Source organism: Lichenostomus cassidix, chromosome 4A, assembly GCF_008360975.1.
Source record: "Lichenostomus cassidix isolate B80296 chromosome 4A, HeHo_3.0, whole genome shotgun sequence".
Classification (NCBI taxonomy): Eukaryota; Metazoa; Chordata; class Aves; order Passeriformes; family Meliphagidae; genus Lichenostomus; species Lichenostomus cassidix.
In genome coordinates this window covers 8004603-8024069 of record NC_139485.1, presented here as the reverse complement: position 1 = coordinate 8024069, position 19467 = coordinate 8004603, and the positions used below count along the sequence as shown (strand labels likewise).

The following is a 19467-nucleotide window of genomic DNA, read 5'->3' as shown; positions in this document are numbered from 1 at the left end:
TGACCCCTTCGGGGCGCCATTGTAGACCCCGCGGCTCCGCCTCACTCGCCCTCACAGACCCCACAGGTCTTCTCGGCGTCCAGAGCTCCCACAGCCCCCAAAGGCTCTCTCACAGCCTCCACACTCCCTCACAGCCCCCACAGAATTTCTCACAGCCTCCTCAGCATCCTCACAAGCTCCCTCAGAACTCTCATAGCCCCCCAGCCCTCACAACCGCCTTACAGCCCTCACAACCGCCGAAGCCGTCACAGCTCCCTTGCAGCCCCCTCACCACCGCTTGCTGCGTTGGCAGCGGCAGCGCGGTGTTGTTGACGTGCAGTGGGTTGTTTATCTTCGATACACTGCTGTGTCACTGTGCCCTTGTCACGGGTTCGGGATTGCCCGGTGCCAGTTGCAGTGGGGTTTGGTGGGGTGGCAATCCGCCTTACTCCTGTGGCTGCTGTGCAATCCTCTGCCTGTGGGATCTGAGCAGGCCACTGACAAAATTCCTAGGTTTTAGATCAAACTGCGATGAGAGAAGAACAAATTCGTTCTGTTTCACAGTTAATGGGCACTTGTGTGCCATAAAAATCTCTGTTCCATCTAGATTAATTGTATTGATAAAATCCAGCGCAGGATTTTTCATATATACGGCTGCCCCACCATTTCAGAGGCAATGTTGGAGGGCGTGGAGCCACTTCCAGCGCTCTACCCACTTCCCCAACACTTTCTTCCTCTGCTAGTTAATCCCTCCTTTTGCCAGCTCGCCGGTGTCCTCACAAAGGACACTGTCCAAGTTGATGGGCAGAGCACACGGCCGGTCCATGACAACCCAGAACCCAAGCCGTGTTCCCCTGCTCTGGGGTGGGGGTACTTCACCCACAGGGCAGGGCAGGGTGTTGGCCACTGGTGCTGTCCCTGGTGCCTTCTCATTCGTAATAGACGTGTCCCTGCCAAAGGTACGTTTTATTTGAGTTAGGACTTTGTGTGTACCAGTCATGTCGAGTGTAAAATAATCCTAAGTGTAAAAATAATCCTTTTCCCGTAATACAACTGCAAAGATCATTTCCCTAGCCAGTAATTTTGACCACACTTCTCTTTACTTTCTGTCTTGATTTACTTTCAAGGTCATTCTTGGACTACCTCACCTATGATTCATTATGAGATGACAACTCTCAACAATTCCTGACACCAACTTCCACCACCCACTTGTTTTGTTTTGGGATAAATAGCTCTATGTTTTCTTTCATTCTGTCTCTCAGGTGTGGGAAAAGATATTTTTTGATGTCTCCAGTAACTCAGTTTGGAAACCGGCACACCAAATCTTGTGCTTGCCATATTGATTGTTAATATCTCGTTTTTGTTTCATACTTCTCTATTCTCTCTCTGTTCACTGCCTGCTCACTATGTGGTTAAGCTGCACTCTTCTTGGTTTATGTTTTTACAGCATCTAACACTGTATATTCCTGTACATGATTAGAGCTCCTAAGTGTTATGGCAATATAGTAAATAAGTTGCAACTACTTGAAATGTAATTATTCCAAAACCAACTACTATAAACACTAGAAAACTGAGATTAAATTTAGTTTTTAAAGTCATTCAGACATGTTGGCACAGAAGTACACAACTAAACTTGCCATTAGTTAATGGTGTCGTGCATTAACTATACAATTATATTGCGTTATATTGTTGATAGCCTTTGGTAGAATTAAACTTGTTTTTGAGGATTAATTCCTTTTATTTTTCATTCTTTTCTACCTGGTCCATCAGTTGGGTGAGGCTGGGATTTCCATAAATTGTTTGGGTTTCATTCTATATTTTTACATGAAAATTTAAAGTGGTTTTAAATGTATAGAGCAAGGTGAACTTTGTTCATTGCATGCTTATCCTGGCTAGTTGCTGAAGGATATATGTGGGAGGAAGAAAGGAAACCTTTTCAAAGAAAGGGCTTGGGTTCCCTTTTTTGTTTATGTTTTTTTTTAGTCATCAACCTCTGGGCTTGCTTGACAGTAACTATGAATAAGCTGTCTCTGTAAGAAGAAATGTATCACTGTTTTCTAGTCTCTTTTAAAATCCTTTGCTCTTACATTGCACTTGCAATGTTTTTTGCTAGGGAGTTGAGAAAGCAGCATACACATAATTCAGTCATGCAAAATTTTGGGGTGGTGGACATATGTGATCAGACCTGCAGGGACCTGCAAAAACAAAACTAATAGAAATGGATTTTTCCACTGGGCTCTCTCTGGCTTAAAAAGAGTGCTTAGCATTCCTGAAAACTTAATTTGTTCATGTTTTTCTATGTGGCTATTAAAAAATACTTCCCGAAAGTACAAGCTAATCTATAATTTGCATATGCTTTCTCAGCTTTCATTAGTAGGAAGAACAACTATTTGTTTTCTCTCCCTTTGAATAAATATTGTTTAGAGTCTTTTGTGCAGTTATGGACTCAAAATTAATGATTTCCTGTAGTGATGAGTTTTATTTTTGTAGCTTATATAAAACATTTAAACATACGTGTTAGGGTATGTTACTCTTCCATTACTGAAATAATTGTCTGGCTGTGGGATTGGATCTAATTCTACTATCTTTTTTGTCACAAATGATTATAACTTTCACAATCTGTTGTAGGTTTCTGTCTTACCGTTTCTCTGGCTGCTCGTCTGGAACATAGCCATAGTTCACTCAGTAAAGTCAGTGCCCCACTTTTTATATAGTATCAGCTTTATAGTCTTCAGTTTAACTTACAGAAACCAATATAGCCTGTGTATGAAATATTTCCTTAACTGTGGGCTCATTGTCTTTCAGAAACTAAAGAGAAATCAAGATCCCCTCTTCATGTCTCTTGATCTTCACCAGACTTGAAGAACCTGTAGTTCTCAGAGCTGGAGGTATGTTTGCTTTGTGTTTCATGTATTTGCTCTTTCTACCCAACCAAGTGTCTGCATGAGGCAGGCACTGTAAAAGGCCAGAAATTTGAAACTATTTCTTTCATTATAGTTTCCACAAGTGGCTATAATGTCTGTAATATAAAGCAGTTAAGCTATTGGTAGTCATATTGTTGAGCCAAATATGTCAACTGTGGCTGAAGTACTGAGGAACAAGGAATGGGTTCCTGTAGGTATCTCTGAAATTGCACAAGGAGTGACATTACTAATTTAGTCAAGATATAAGAGGCAAATGGTTTTGGATGTGATGTTGAATGATTTATTGCTCATTTCTTCTAGTTACAACAGCCTATGTTATGCTCATTCTCAGTTACATCTACAGGAGGAATTACTCGATAAAAAGCAGAAAGGAAATCAGTTTTGTTGAGCAGTAAAACACAATCCTGGCTCTGTCTTACTTGTGACATGTTCATAAAAGAAAAGGAACTGGAGAAATTACCTGTATAGAAATTTAGAGTAAAAATATCCCAGAAATATTTAGCAACCAAAGAATGTACGTTAAAGATTCACGGTTTTTAATTGTATGTGTTGTATTTTAACTAATCATATATTTCTATGCATTTATGCAAAATAAATTAATGTGATTGTTCATAATGTGTATTTATGGCCCAAGCTCTTCCCTCATTTTAAGTTCACATCTCCGAAGTAGCCTGCTCTCATTAACTTCTTAGCAGTTCTGCTCTCATAGTAGGTCATAGAAGCAAAGTTAGCTCACAAAATCAAATAGAACAGTGCTTTTAAATTAACCACTTAGCACAGGTTATTCTGCAAATGGGGAAACTTCCCCATCCATTGTATGTCAGTGGAATAAGAAAATTAAATTATTGTGACATTTCTTGACCAAGATCCAGAGGACAGTAACACCCTCTGTTTAAGGTACAGATAGGGAATTCTAAGTTGTCACTTCAGTTTGCAGCAGACTTGCCCTACTTCCTTGGGCAAATCTCTCCATCTACCTTGTTTCAATCCCTTGGTCATTTAAAGGGAGTAAGAATTCCTCCCTTTCTCAAAAGAGTGTTTTTAGAGATAAAATCTGTTAATGACAAAGAACCTCACCCATTTGGTATCAAGGGCTATATAAAATCATTTCAAAGCCAACCTGAAGGCTTCCTGCATACCTACGGCTGTGTAGAATCCACTGTGTGCCGAGAGTCCTCTATGCATGCATTTCCAGGCAGAAGCTACATGGGGTCTTATTTCTCTCATCCAGGTCTTCCTTGCTGTGTTGAAATAAGATGCTGGAACGTTCACAGCAATTATGATGATGCTCACTTATGAAAATGTATAGATTTGAATTTAAGATTTTCAGGCACAAAGATTAAAGGCAGACATATTAAAGAGTTCCCTGTTTAATTTCAAGGGAGCTGCAGGTGCTCAGCACCTCTCTGAAAATGAGGATTTGGTTGTTTACTTGTTCCATTATACTCCTTTCACCATCTATCTAATTCTATCACATAATTGTCTGCAGAAAGACGCTTGGTTTCTTTACTGTTTTGTATAATTGGGGATGGTGTCACCACGCAGTGAAAAGAACCACAGAATGCTGTTTTTCAAAGGCATACGCTCACATTTGCACAACATTTCCTCACTGAATCATGAATGAATAGTAAGATTATTCTGCCTGTTTGTTTTCCTACTAATGGATAGTTGCTGTTTGGGATATATAGCTTTATGTAATGCAACTCTGCTAGAGAAAGAGATATGAATGTGCCCTTTTGTGATACACAGGTTTTGGTCATTTGTCCAGGTCATTAAGAAAGGAAAACTACTAAAGCCATCAGACTCTTATTCACTAATTTCACAAATTGTCTTTGGAGAATAGCAGAGTGGAAATGAAGTTAAAGATACCCATTTATGTAACTGGAAATGAAAACTATATAATTAGTATCAGTTTTCAACTATTCATGATAATGAGAAGACAGAACTGTTTTCGTAAAAGAATTTTTTTTTCCAAACTGAGTGCAAATGAGCCTTTCCTGTTATTGTCTTTGCAGGATATTGTATCTACCAAAAGGTGTTTTGTATCAATTAGCATATCTTTAATTCTTTGATTTTGAAAAATTATTAGTGGAAGTAAATGCCCTCTAGACAGTTTATAAATGAGAACTTTCAGCTTTATGTTCAAGTTTGATGAATTATAGAATCCATCCTCACTGCTTGAGTAAGAAAAATCTGGGACTGTGTTCAGAGAAAGATTGACGTGGCTTGGAGAAAGTGAGTCTGCTGCTAGGTGCGGACTGCCCACCGTTTGGTCATTGGCTGGTGATGGAGTCAAATTTGCGGCAATGCCGCTACAGGTGCCACCGGCAAAGATGAGGGACGCTGCTCTGACTGGAACTAAGCCGGTGCTGGAGGAGTGACTGCCAGGGCAGGCACCGTGCTGGTCACTGCTGCAAAGGACTGGGCTGATACACTGTGTCAACAGGGTTTATAGTCTTGTAGCAATCTGTAGCAACACCAGGCCATGGGAATAATTTCCTCTTCCCTCCCCAAAATTGGGGTCCTTTTTGGTGCCCAAACGGGGACATGAGGAATTTGAGATATGGATAGAAGGATAATGGACAAAACATGGATGAACAATGCTAGAGAGGGAAGAGCAGAATGACTGTGGGGCCTTTTAGTGGCTGTAATTGTGGTGAAGGAATGAGGGAAGTATTGTGTGTAACTTGCCCACTTCTGTTGGTGTTGTGTTGATGTTATTTTGATTTTCATGTGGGGAATTCTTATGGTTGATGTAAATGAAGTTTGTGATGAATGTGTATTTTAATGATAATTCTTAAACATATGCTTCCCAGAGGTGAGGGGTGGAATGTGGTGGGTTTGCGAGGTAAGGTTTGGGTCGCTGGGGGTAGAGGCTACACGGGTGGCTTCTGTGAGGAGCTACCAGAAGTTTCTCCCATGTCCAGTATAGCCAATGCCAGCCGGCACGGTGCCAGCGTCTCAGGGGTAATGTATTTAAGAAGGGGGAAAAGCGTGGCTATGGGTTTTGTCTGGTGGTCGTCCCTGTTTCCATTTCAGGGAGGGCAGAGCTTGGTTCCACCAGTCTCTTTCTGGAACTCCCTCTGGATGCTCCTTCACCTCTCTCCCTCCGCTTGCAGCTCTGCCACCAGTGTGAGCGGATCATTCCCCTCGGCCACCGCTGGCTCCGCTGTTCCCGCGCTGCCACCCGCTCCCAGGGAGAGGCTCTGGCACCTGGGCGGCAGCTCTGTCTGAGGGGTCACGGCCCTTCTGGCGAGTGCCGAGGACGTGGCTTTGTGCCCGTCCCGCTGGGAGGGCGCCGGGCGGCAGTGGGATCGCCCCCAGACCCGCGAGGGGACGGACGGACGGACCGCGTCCCGCTTGGCGCTCCCGGAGCGAGCTCCAGGGAGTGCCCCTGGCTGTGGGAATGCCGTAAATCCGCAGTCTCCGCTTCCCAAACTTGCGATGAATATACCTTTATCGGCTTGTTAGGAATTATCTTAAATGTGTAGCATGGCACTACAGACATCTCGGACAACACAGATACTAAATGCACTTCTTTACTGTTTGAAATCATTGGCAGAGAGAGGTTGCCTTTTCGTTAGTATATGTGAGCCTGGTTTAATTATTGCAAAGGGAAGTAGTGCCCAGTGCTTTGGTGCCCCTCACAAAGTCAGTGCTTGCTCACACACCTGAGAACACAGGGTGAGCCGGATCTGTTCCAGGATGGGACAAAACACGGCCCTGCCCGTTCAGAGGAGCTCAGTGAGAAGTCATGATTCAGAGGCAGCCTCTGAATCATATTTCCCCTGAGCTGTAGAATTGCACAAGTGGGGAGTGTGCCATCAGCCCCTGCCAGATGGAGCACGTTCCTTCCTTCATGTCCAGCCAGCTCCCTGTGCTGACACAGAAGGGAGCAGAATGGTGATTATGTTTGCTTCCGACCCAAATTCCCCCCACTTCTCCACTTGCTCATGGAAGGAAATAATGTCTCTTTGAGGCTGGCTCATTAATTTAGTGCCCTCAGCACAGCTTTCAGGAAGGGTGGTGGCATAGAATACAGGAATGTCTTACTATGTCCATGCAGAGCTCTGTAACTGTCAGATGTCCAGAGCATTGTTTTTCTGCTCATGTGTGGGTAGGTGAGATATTCTACTCACTTGCCAGCTCTGAAACTAATTCTTGTTCCTTGGGCATTTGCTTTTCATCCTATAGGAAGCAGATCTGTCACAGGGAGAGAATATATATAACACATACATGACTTGCAAAGGACCATTCCAGTTTGATTCCAGGCAGATTTGGCAATAATCACCAAGTAGAATATGATTAGACAAATCTAAGTTCTTGCACATTTGTTAAACAAATGAGTTGCACTCACATGCAAACCAACAAAAATAAACTTTTCATCAATTAAACTTAGGAATTTAAGAATAGCTTAATCAAATAATCAGCCAATTAGCTAATTAAGCTCTGCAATGACTTCTAACAGATTCAGGCGGCAGTTTTTGCAGATGAACAGTGATTTACCTGTAAATAAAATTGAGATTAAAGTACTCAATTGTTAATATTAGATCAGCTAGCAATGCAAAGGTCCATTGTTCTTGATCTCTAAAGAGGTTAATGATTCTGGTAGCCAGCTAGGAATCAAGCATTTAGAATCCCTAATTTGGTAGTAATAGTAATTCTTTGTAAAGCCTGGCAGTGAATAGTATTTTTTTTCTTTCTTGTTTTACGAAGAAGGAGAACCTATAGTAGGTAGGATAGTGTGTGGAAATAGGTTATTTCAGTGTTAAACATCTACACTTTTATAGTGAAATTTTCAGACGATTTTACCTGAACCATTTACTTAAGGGACAAATTATGCCCCTGTCAATACAGGAGGAAATGTATGAGGAAATACCAATTTGCTCAGTTTAGCCTGTAGGACAGCTTGGGTGAGTAGCTGCTCACCAGCACAGATATAGATTGTGCAATCTAATTTTAAGTATGTAACCTGAAATTCCATTCTGTATGATCCTTACACTTACATTTGTTCTTCAGAGAGCACTTTTACAGATTCACAAGTAGTTTTCACAGCAACTAAAACTTTTTACAAAAAAAGCTAATTTATATTAAAGCCAGGAGAAAAAGCATGTTACAATAAATTGAAAGGACAGGAGATTGTCTCTGAGTGTTTGCTGTCTCCTGATACTCAGTTGTTATTCTTGCTAATCTTTTATGCTTGCCAAACTTTGCTTTCCATCACTTTTACAAAAAGTTACGAATAGACTGATTAATGAGTTATCATAATTATGAAAATTATAATGTGCCAGTGTTTTTTTAGGAAGCCAACGTTCATTCTGTAAGATACACCCTTATGATGTAGAAGTAAAACTGATAAACTTTACATAACATGGGACCAGTGAACAAGGCTTAGTCTGCTTCCGTGGGATTAATCACAGTTTTGTGGAGCTCTGAGAAGAGACGTTATCTCTCCTGCCTTTCTAAATAGCTGTGACTTCATTTATATTATTTGTTTTAGATTATATTTATTTTTAATATATCAGTATAGACTAAATCAATGCTTTTTGACACTGATGCATTTTGGAAAATGGGGTAATTTTTGCCTATAACTGTGGCTTGATGTGAGTGAGAGTAGGGGAGAGGAAAGAGTGTGTGTAAATATTTGCATCAGGGCAGAATCAATCACTTAATGCTTTTCAGGACTTCCATTACTACTGTGCTGTCAGTAATAGAACATTCTGTTACTTAGTACTGTTGTCAGTTCAGTGTTATTTCTTTGTATTTGTACAATAAGCACCATAATGACCTGAATATATGCTTAGCATAATACTTAGCAAAATTATCACAACATAAAAAATAAATAATAATAATACAAGAACAGGAAAATATGTATTTGATGGGATCCCTTTATACAAAGATTGCTCATTTGAGGAGCACTGGCTATAGTACTTCCTCTAGAAAATAAATGAAATAAAAATAAGTGACACAATGTTTTCCCTGAAAATCTTTTAGTGACATTATTATTTTAGTTTGAATCAAGACATGGGCATTTGCTTGTTCTTTACTGTGCTATGGATAGAAGGGATACTATGGCCTCCTGAATGCCCAGTAAAACAGCAGCATGAGTCAAATTGTTTGAAGAAAAGAAAAATTAGTAAGGACAGCCTTTATGGTAAGGTAACTATACTATTAGGACAGGAGAACAAATAGAGGCCTCATACAGGTGTAAATAACTCAAAATGTCCTTAGAGCAACACTATTTTGTTATAACTGACAAGAGGATTGGGTCATCCTCCTTCTCAAAAAGTTCACTACTCTTAGCCTTCATATTATTTTTACATTCTTCTCTTTGGACCCATGTGAAAACATTAACAGAGATGAGTGGGTCAGAGAAATGTTACAGTTTTCTTCTATGATGTGTCTTGAGGGCTTTTTCTCTAAAAAGCATCAGGATGTATTGCTGCCTAGGAAGACAACTTGTGTTAGTGTATTTATTAAGTTTATAGTTCACATTCATAGATTTAGACAAAATAAGTAAACCTTTTGATGTCTAAATTTTTAATATCTGATATAGTTAATGAATAAAGAGCACTGCTCAGCTGATTGTTTAGTATACTCAGAGTTTATTAAACTCGGCCTGCTAATTCTGGAATTTCTCCTTGGCTGAGGGAGAAAACATAAATCAATATTCACACAGTTCTAATTTCTTTCATAGTCAAATGCAGTTTTATATTGGAGAAGGCAGATTTAGTCAATCATTTGCTCAGATACACAGAGGCTGCTTTTCTTTCAGGAATTTGCACTGAAGTTACCTGCACCATTTGAAGTTGTACCCAGGTACTCGATGTGCAACAATTTACAGCTGACTCAGAGCAGCTCAGTGCAAAAAAACAAAGTGACTAATCTCTTTGTAGAACTGAGGCTTTGCAACTTTGCTCTGAGTCATCATGACAGCTCAAAGTGCCTTGACTTAGTGCAGAAATAAACAGATTTAAACAGAGCACAGGGTTTCAAAACAAACATTACTTCTGGTCCTGTCAAAATGACCTCGTTAACCCTATTTAACAGCAAAGTGTCACTGATCTGTAGGGTAATTTAAAATCTCTAGACGACTATGGAACCTGAGAAGTTAAGGGAAAATAAGGATGAAAGAAGGAAGACAAAAATATTTTCTTACCAATTAAGAATACCACAGAGAAAGAGGGTCATTTTCCTAGTAGAAAGATTGGAACTGAGAGAATAAAACAGGAACTGGTGGCATTAGAATATGTAGGGAAGAGGTAAGGAAGATCTTTAGTAGTTTGCCTGTTCTTAATATATTTTAGCCACGCTTAATTTTTCCTTCACATTCTAAGATCAAATAAATAACTCAACTAAGCAGTAATATTAATCCTAGGTTATATGGCAATTCTCTTTGTGTTAAAAATTGATGATCCTCTTATCTTTATGCTGCTATCTTAAGGGTAAATATTAGTACAAGTGGAGCCAGAATGTCTTCTGAACTGGATGAGTGATTTGTGACTTTATTTTCCAGGGCTGTTTTACCTCAGTGTAACAGGAGTTCAGGTCTGCCAGTGGGTCTGTGTAGTAATGCCCAATATCCATGTGCAAGGTACCTTCACTAGGGAGCAAGTACTTCAGAACAGAAAAGAACATTAATATAGAATTTATAAATTATGGATATCTAAATTAATAGATTTAGTCATTAGATAACCAGTGATAGCATTGAGTATATAATAGGGCTTGAGGTAATAATTTGGTTTCTTACATGTATACTATTACATCTTTGTAATTAATATATATATATATAGGTATTGAAAAACTTTTTTGTAGTATTAGAGTCTCATTTAGGGTCTCATTTCATGCAGGCTGCAATTGCTGCAATAGTGGAAAAGGTACATAAATCTAACAAAACTTCAGAAATGAGCAATATCTCATTATTTGAATCACAAATTAGCAAGAGGTAACATGTTCATCACTTCAGTGTTAAGAAAGGATGCTCATTTAAATGCTTTTTTGCTTGAGGAAGGATCATGTAATATCTCAGAAACTGAGCAGAGCTGGCCCTAGTCTATACTTGAACGGAAGATGTGTAACAAAAATTCATCTTATTGTGAGAAAGGATGTCCGTGGTTGGGTAGGTTTGATGATTATCGCTGAGTCAGTCCTGCAGTTGTGCTTGCTCCGGTGTTAAGGAAATATTTCACTGTTGGAATTGGATCCCAGCTTCATTCGGTGGTTAGGTTAAATTTGGACTAACGGTCTGTGGCATTACAATTAGGAAAGCTTTTTGTCTTGAATTTTCATCTGCATTCCCATTACAACAAAAGGAAAAGTGCAAAGTTTGACAGTGGGATAGAGTATTAAAGTAACGTAAATATACTTTAGTTATTATTAATGGCTTGATACCTTTCCTTTCATATGTTTCCCTGTCTGATGTTTTTTACTCTTAGATGTTTTACTTGTAAAGAAAAATTTAGAGGAAAATTGATAAAAATTTTAAAAAATAAGAAAGTGTCTGTTCTATCATAACTACAATACAAATACAAACCCCAGAAATTATGCTTCAAATAAGCTGAAAATAAAGAATTGCAGAAAACTGAGATGGGAAGATAAAGGTAAAAGGATAAAGTCTATTAATAGCAGTGCTGACAAAAATTTGATATGATTTGCACAGAATCAATCAAAATTATTTAAAGTCTGTTAGTCCATTAGTTAATACCAATATAAGAAAGACAGACCTTTACAAGGAGAGTATAATCATTGCACTTTTGAAATTGCATTTTTTCTGAATTTAAATTTCCTTAAAATTCTGACAATTGGGATGTGATGTAAAATTCACTTTTGTTGATACTTTTCAAACTTTTCAAACCACATTGTAGTCCCAAAAGTATAATAGTTTTTATTAGACTGAATTTGATTTTTCTCGTTTTTCCAAAGCTTCTTTGAAATACAGAAGATTTTATTTCTTTTGATGGTTTGATCTGTCATTGACATAGCTATCAACCTAATCTTCCACACATAAAAAATTAGAGAGAATAATTTAACATTGACATTGCTGAAGATAAAAGGGAGAGTAAGTTTCTGAATCTGGGGAAAATAAAAGTTGCATGGAAATTTTCAATATAAAATCCTTTCTTCCACTCCTGTTTATTTTGCTGTATTGATAGAGTCAAAACCCTTTTATCTTCATCCAGAAATCTTGTGTTCCTACCCAGCTGAGAAACACATCCTCTGCCATTTCATTACATTTCTCTGTCTTGAAAACAGTTTTTCATCTTTGTCAAAGTAAACACCATATTATTGGGTCCATGAGATATTCAGCCATGCCGGTGTGTGTAGATCTGAAAAGCACTTGCTTCGGAGGAATTTGTCCTTTAGTTACACAAGACTCTGAATGTCTGTGATCCAGCAAAGCTGCTGTCTCTCGAAATTGCTCCCCTGTTTATCAACCAGTGTTGCACTTCTTTTTACGTTAGGAGCCAAAAGAAACTATAAAGGATATTTAAAAGCTCTGCAAAGTAGTTGCCTTAAATAAGATTTAAGTGTCATTAATGAAGTTAACATTATTATCTATCATAAATATGAAGATTTAAAAAAAACAGAACAGTGTTTCATAATATCTTTTGGGAATAGTATGACAAATCTATCTGCAATTAGGGATCATCTCCTGACGGCTTTGGTGTTTTCTGGAAAGATTGTGTAATATAATGTTGATAATTAGTTGCTGGATTATATTCACACTTAAATCACTTAAACTATCTTTGCCTCTTGTGTGGAAAAAGAAACAAGGTATTTTTAGAGAGGTTTTGATGTATTTCCAAATTTTTGGAGTGAAGGAACTTGCTATATAGTAGAAGAAATGTTACTTTGGGTGGGGTTTAGTCATAGAAAGTCTCATTTCTTTTATTTCTTCTGGGAAAAGCTGACAGAGATTAGTTTTCAAATGAGTACCAGATAATATTCTGCAACAACATCATGTCATTGTGATATTTTTAAAATAATTACATGTTGGAGTAATGAATAAGTACAGAAAACAAAGACAACTGCTGAAGGCTGCTCATATTTGCATAGGCAAGATAAAATATGTGTTTAATTGTATTCATTCTCAAAGTTCCTGTAAACAACTATTACGTTTCTTAGGTAAACATGCTTGTTTTTTAAATCCAATTATAAATATAAATTAATATTTTTACTACTCACAGAGTTATTAAAGTACTCTCCATGTGTCTACAGTCCTCCACTAGAGCTGCTGGGAGTGAACTGCTGCATGGCACAAGCACTACTATTTTGGGAGTGGGTGCAGCCTGAACTGGGAGGCCAGGGTGGAGTCCTGTGCTTCTGCATGCTCGTTTTCCATCTGCAAGCATTGGAAAGAGAATTCTATCATACGCTTTTAGAGCAAAAAGGGAGGCAAAGCTGTGCTTTCATTGCAAGGAAGTTACTTATACTATGAGTAACTTCCTTCTGAGACTCATTGGAAGCTGCATAATAAATCTAGAGCAGCTTTGTGGAAAGTAAGATCACTTAAAAGAGACAGGAAATATTTTGCAATTTGTATTTGTGTTCCATTGAAAGTTTTGTACCTTGAAACTGGCTATTTCTGTCAATTTGTCACCTGCCTTATCTCTGAACTTTGGTGCCTTCATGCAAATACGATAGTGTGTGCTTTTTCTAGGATCGTATTTGTGAAATGAAATCTTGATTAATGGTACATGAAATATTTCTAAAAGTTTGAAAAACCCAACTGGTTAGGATATGAAAGCACTGAAAACTGGTAATGTCTAAAGCTGCTTTGCTGAAAGTCAGATATAAATTTATTTAAAATTGAAGAATAGGTGAGAAAGACTGTAACTTTTTTATTCCAATACAGTAGGAAAGCCTACCCTGCTAAATCTCTGATAATAACTGTATTTTTCAGGACCATCTTCGAAACTTTTTTACACATATGGATGTTTTTTAATATGAAGTCTTCTAAATTTTTTACAAATATGGATGTTTTTTAATATGAAGTCTGAACTTGCTTGTCTAAAGTCTCATGTAATAATTGATGCACTTTATTTTCATAGCTGTTGGTACATTTCTGGGCTTGCTGTTAAATCTATAGAATGCTACAATAATTGGTTATGATCTGTCTGTACAAATTGGAATGATTGTGCATATGTAACAATTGATGCATGAAAATACTAAGATGAAATTACATTCAGATTTTAGACTTAGATATTTAGAATTGTAAAAAGGAAAGAGAGATTTTGGTAAGTGGCCTTCATTTGTCTGTGATCCCATGCATTTAGGATTTCATTTGAAGGGGATAAAGGGTGTTAGAACCTGCCTGTGCAAGCAGGGGCAAGTAAGAGTGCCAAAGATTTATACATTTCTCTAAATTTTAAAGCATATGACAGCGCTGTTCTTCTGGCTTGCCAGAATGGGCAAGAATTTGGCCCTTTGGCAGTGTTTTTAATGAGAGAGACTCCCCTTGTGAGCATTACCTGACCAAAAGGTGCTGACAGTGTTGAGTCAACACAACTGTCCTGGCTTGTTTTTTAAATATTTGTAGGGAGTTCACAGGTGATAACCTGACAACCAAAATGAGACTCTAGAAATGTATTGTTTGAGAGAACCCTAAACTGGTGTCTCGCACGCAAGAACAAGATTTTGTAGGAGTAACAGAGGGCACTGAGTTAGTGAGTCAATAGATAGGGTGGGAGTGCAGCCAGCTGTAGGCACAGGACAGCAGCAGTGCGCTCTGGAAGTCAACTTCTTTCTCTGGCTTTGTAAAATATTTCAGAATTTGCAAGAGTAACTGAATTCAGAAGCACGATTTCTTTAAAACTAAAAATAAGTTCTCTTTTTTATTAACTAAAAACTGGACATTTACACCAAGTCAGCTCTGGTGCAACGATATAGGTATCTATCCTGGCCTGTTTCCACTGACTGTGTAACAGCAATGAAGTAATGAGAAACATGTTATTTAGAGGTCCACAGAACCCAGTCTGGTGTTAGTGATGCATATACTCCCAAACATAAATAATTATACAAAAGACTGGAAAAAGTCTTAATTGTGAAAATATGTTAACAATATGTAAGAATGTCACTGTAAACTTTCTGGGGTGGTTTTTATCCTGGCAAAACTGCAGCTGAATAGTTTTCTAATATTTTATAGATAATAAATAAAAATTGCTAATAAATCAACCAAAATTAACATAAACTAAACTGTTAACTAAACTAAGGTCAATATAAACAATTAAAATTGACAGATAGAGGTCCTTGATTTTTAATTTCCTTCTAGGTTCTATATAAAGATGGACAAATCTAATTTTGAGAGGCTCCTGTTAGGGAGATCCCATCTCATCTTCTGCAGATGTCTAGAGAATCCAGCATTTACACCTTATAATGTGAACTTAATTCACAAAGCTGCTGTGCTCTGCTCAGACATGCTGGTAGGATCAGCCCCTTCAAAATCTTTAAATGTATTTTATTACCAATTACTTTTCCAACAGGCTGTATCGAAGCACTATTTGCCTAGTAGTGAACTGAACAAGTAATTTATTGTTGATAGAAAAGAGTGGCATTTCAAATGCTGTATTTACCTTGCATTCAATCACTGGAATGAAGAATGTTATGTACTAATACGTTTATAATTGCTAAAGTATAAAATATTTGTATCTCTTTATAGAGGGGGAAACTCTATTTTTGTTTTTGTAGAAAGAGGGTACAACTCCCTAATTATAATAACATACTTTGTGTTTCTTCCATCTTGTTGGCAAGTAATGATCATTTCCATTTTCATACATCCTAATACAGAGGCAAAGTGTTTACAATTAAAACCTTTAGGCTAAAATCAGTTGCAGACAATTTTAGTTGTATTTTGATAGACTATTTTTGGTGATTATCTGTAAACAGTGGCTTAGGTTAAGAAAGTGTTACATGTTTTTGAAATACTTTTTCCTTTTTTCTTTGCTAAAGGTATATCTTTGCTTGAAACTAAACTGCCAACACTGTATTTTCAGTTTTGAAAACTAAATCAGTTTATAGATTTATTCACTATGAATTGATATAGGAAGGAAGAAATAAAATATAATGATATTTTCTTGCCTGTCTTTTCTAGAAAGGAAAGAGAACATTTATCTGTGAAATGATTGCATTTCTAGAGCATACAAATTAATCATTCTTGTTTTCTTTTACTTATGTGATCAATTTAGCAGCAACAGTAGGACTAAAAGTCAATCTTTTGATATATGAGGCATAACATTTCTTGACTAATTAGTCACAATTCTTTGTTCTTCATCAGCCATGATTCTGTATTTTCTGATCTCCCATTTAAATGTTAACCTGGGCTGGTAATGTTTCATTTCCAGGATCAAATGGGGTTGAGCGCTTTCAGTCTGTGTGGGCAGAATACAAGGAGAAAAAATATCCATGCACCTGGCAGTACTGAATGGACTATTTTGCTTACAGTGATTTTGTTTCTATCAGTATGTACAGAATGGGATGTCTGTTCCTAAAGTAAGGAACTTACAAATTCCAGGACGAGAATGTGTCTATGGATAAAATATTTAAGAATGGAATGTTTTAGTGAAGTTACTGCACATCTGAATGAGTAATACTTGTACCTACAATGTGCTGGAATATTCATAGAGCAAACAGTGATTCATGTTCTTCTAATACACCTTTTTAAAATAGAATGATTCACATCAAAACTTCCCTACAGGAATGCACTGTATTTTTATTTGTTACCCAAACCATGCTGCAAGATCCAACAGAATAACTTTTCAGTTTAACTTAAGACAAAGCTCTGTAGGAATTGTTGGTTTTGAATGCAATACATAAATGAAAGTTGACAAAAATTTAACTGCAGGTCTAATTTAGATTCTTAGCTGTCAGAAATGCCATTTGCTTTTTTTGGTAAAGACACACTACTGAATCAAAGATAACAGATTATGAGTTAGGCTTGAAAGAAAGAAATAAACAAGACCATCTTACAAGTACAGGTGGGTATTAAGGAACACAAGCACTAAGAATCTTCTGTTTGTCTGTTGGTGTCCTACCACAGCTAGATCAACTACCACTAGCTGGATCAGCTACCACTGATCAGATTGCTCAGTGCCCCATTGCTACTTGCTGCAAGCTGAAAATTTGCTGTGCTTCAAGAGCTAGATAAGGCAACAGATATGTGATTCCTTTCCTTTTTAATTCAGAAATACGTTTCATGAGAAAAAAATACCTGGTATTCAGTTCTGTATCTAGATTTGAACACCACTTCATCCATAATCTCCATTCACAGAGTACTTTTTTTTCCATGTTAATTTTGAAGGCTTTTGGCAAGGTTTAATGTTCCTTTCAGTTATATTTTCTGGCTTTGAAAGTAATTTTTTCTTTGAGTTATTAGTGGTGATTCTGCTCAGTAAGAATATCCTTCTTCTACAAATAATAAACTGCTGTTAACAAAAAAACCCCCACAAGATCACTTCAAAAATGAAGATGCAAAGTTTATTTTAGAAGACTGCTTTGCTGAATATCCACTTTGTCTTCTATGCACACTCTGAACTTTTCCTTATGCAGTTCCCTGCATATGGTGTGATATTAATGTTGGAAAGAACTAGGTGTTAAGGGGAAAAAAATCAGGAAGAGAGGACTGAGGAAGTACCATTAGAAGAAGCCTTTTTTTTTCACAGAAGAAGTCACTGTGGTATCTGGTAAAAAAAGAAAAAGTATTTGTGAAGCAAAGTTTCACAGACTTGATGGCCAGAAGGCTCTCTGTTGGTATAGCAGCTGAGATTGAGCAAGGCTTTCTGCTTTGTAAGTACTGGAGTTGTAAGACATAAGCAAACAGTTTAATTTCTATGGCAGGAATTCAGACATAGGATGTCAAAATCTTTAGACTATTCCATGAGACAGAAGAGATTGGGAATGTGGGGGCAGGAGCTGACAGGCAAGAGCACTGGCATTTTTTGGCACATGCTAACAGTAAGTTTAACTAACATTAGGCTGCTATTCAGCTGATACACGTCACAGCTTGGCTTTTCTTAAAAATGCAGTTGGTAGTCTCAGTGGAGAAGCCTAATACTGTGTGATTTAGAGCCTTGGTCTGCCTTCTTGCCTACAGAAATATTTCCTCTGAAGGCCCTGAGAGAAAATGAGAAGGGTGATGTAAGCAGCTCACACAGTGCTGCCTCTGCTGCCTTATCCCTTAAAATAAATTGATTTGTATGCCATTCTCCTCATTCATACGTAATATTCAGACATCAAGTATTGGTTTTGCTTGTGCAGCAGGACAATGAAGCATTTGATAATCAGCCATTCTCATCCTAAACTAGATGCCTGCTCATTAAAAATGGTCCAGATTCATTACTTTGTGGCCATTCTGGTCAGGCCCCAGCCAGCTGTTCAGTGTGGTGTTGAGTCTGTCTGTGCGTGGGAGAGGTGAAGCTCAGGGGGCAGAGGGAGTTACATGAGTTCCCTTTAACTCTGGCCTTGTAAACAGAGCTTGGTTCTGCATACTGATTTCATCAGGCAGCCAATATCAACACTGACATTTTCAATCTCTTTCTTTTATGTCATATTAGTAGAAAGTGACCTGTTGTGTTTGTGGAAGCTCTGGAATCCCGCAGGAGAAGGATCACTCAGCACCATGGCAGTCTGCCAAGTACAACTTGTTCTGAAACACAGTGCTGAGAAGTTGTATTATCAACTGAAGCGCAGTGTCAGCTTAGCAGGAGGTGGGTTAGGCAGATGATTAGCGAGTTGTTATGACCTGCGAGTCCCCCAGGGTACATAGCACCTCTACTGCTGCCTCTTCCTTTTCTTTCTACTCCTGTCTTCTCTCTCTGCCTGCCCTCAGAGGTGGCCACTGCACAGGTCAAAATGCTGGCCTGTTCTACCACTGCACCATGTTCAGCATCTGTTGTGTGCGTTGGCCTTCCTCTATAGGAAATAGTTTCTTAAATTGCTAAGCTGTGATGAAGTCATGTTTTGTTCCAGTGAGAACAAATGCTAAAAGTGTAAAAGAAACTAACTTAAATTTTAATTTTGTTTCTGCTATCCTGCATCTTTGGCCTGTTTTATGAAGTCAGAAGTCCTAATATCATCTCAAATTCTAATATGATAATAAATCCATTTAACTAATACAGAATAGTAAAATAGCTTAGCCAGTAGAAAAGGGAAGTAGCTTAAACAAGTGTCTTGCAGATGGAAAAGACATAATGTGTGCTAAAAATACAAAAGTGTTTGTATTGTTCCAAGAATGCCTGATTAGCAAGAACAAACTGAGGGCAGACTAAGATTTACATGAGGAGGTTTGAACTAGAGTACTAGTAGGAAAGGAGGTACTTCAACCCACTTTAAAAAAGTGCTTACTACAGACAGATGGCATAAAACAAATTGTCAGGCAGAACAGAGTCATCTGAACTTTGTCCAAGCTCTTAACATCTAAAACTTCTCATAGGCTTGTTTTTAGCTGCGGTCCTCAAATCTGTGGCTATACTTAGTGGAATAAAATGGGACTGTATATGGAGAATGTAGACTCATCTGCCAGGGTGAGCAGTGAGACTCACCCCCAGTGCTCCCGTGCTGCAGGGGAACC

The 19467-nt window shown here is 38.1% G+C and overlaps 1 protein-coding gene and 1 long non-coding RNA gene across 2 annotated transcripts in view; one reads left to right on the top strand and one right to left on the bottom strand.

Annotated features, from left to right (window-relative positions):
* NXT2 (nuclear transport factor 2 like export factor 2) overlaps positions 1-19467 on the top strand; it is a 54807-nt gene continuing 35340 nt past the window's right edge. The window contains exons 1-2 of the mRNA XM_085060399.1: positions 1-938; positions 2785-2867. The gene's annotated coding sequence lies outside the window, so the exon portion shown is untranslated. The remainder of the gene's footprint in view (positions 939-2784; positions 2868-19467) is intronic.
* LOC146437414 (uncharacterized) lies at positions 6172-13166 on the bottom strand. Its single transcript, XR_014852212.1, has 3 exons — positions 13089-13166; positions 10431-10506; positions 6172-7106 (listed from the first exon to the last, which is right to left on the bottom strand). It is a non-coding gene; the product is annotated as an uncharacterized LOC146437414 (long non-coding RNA).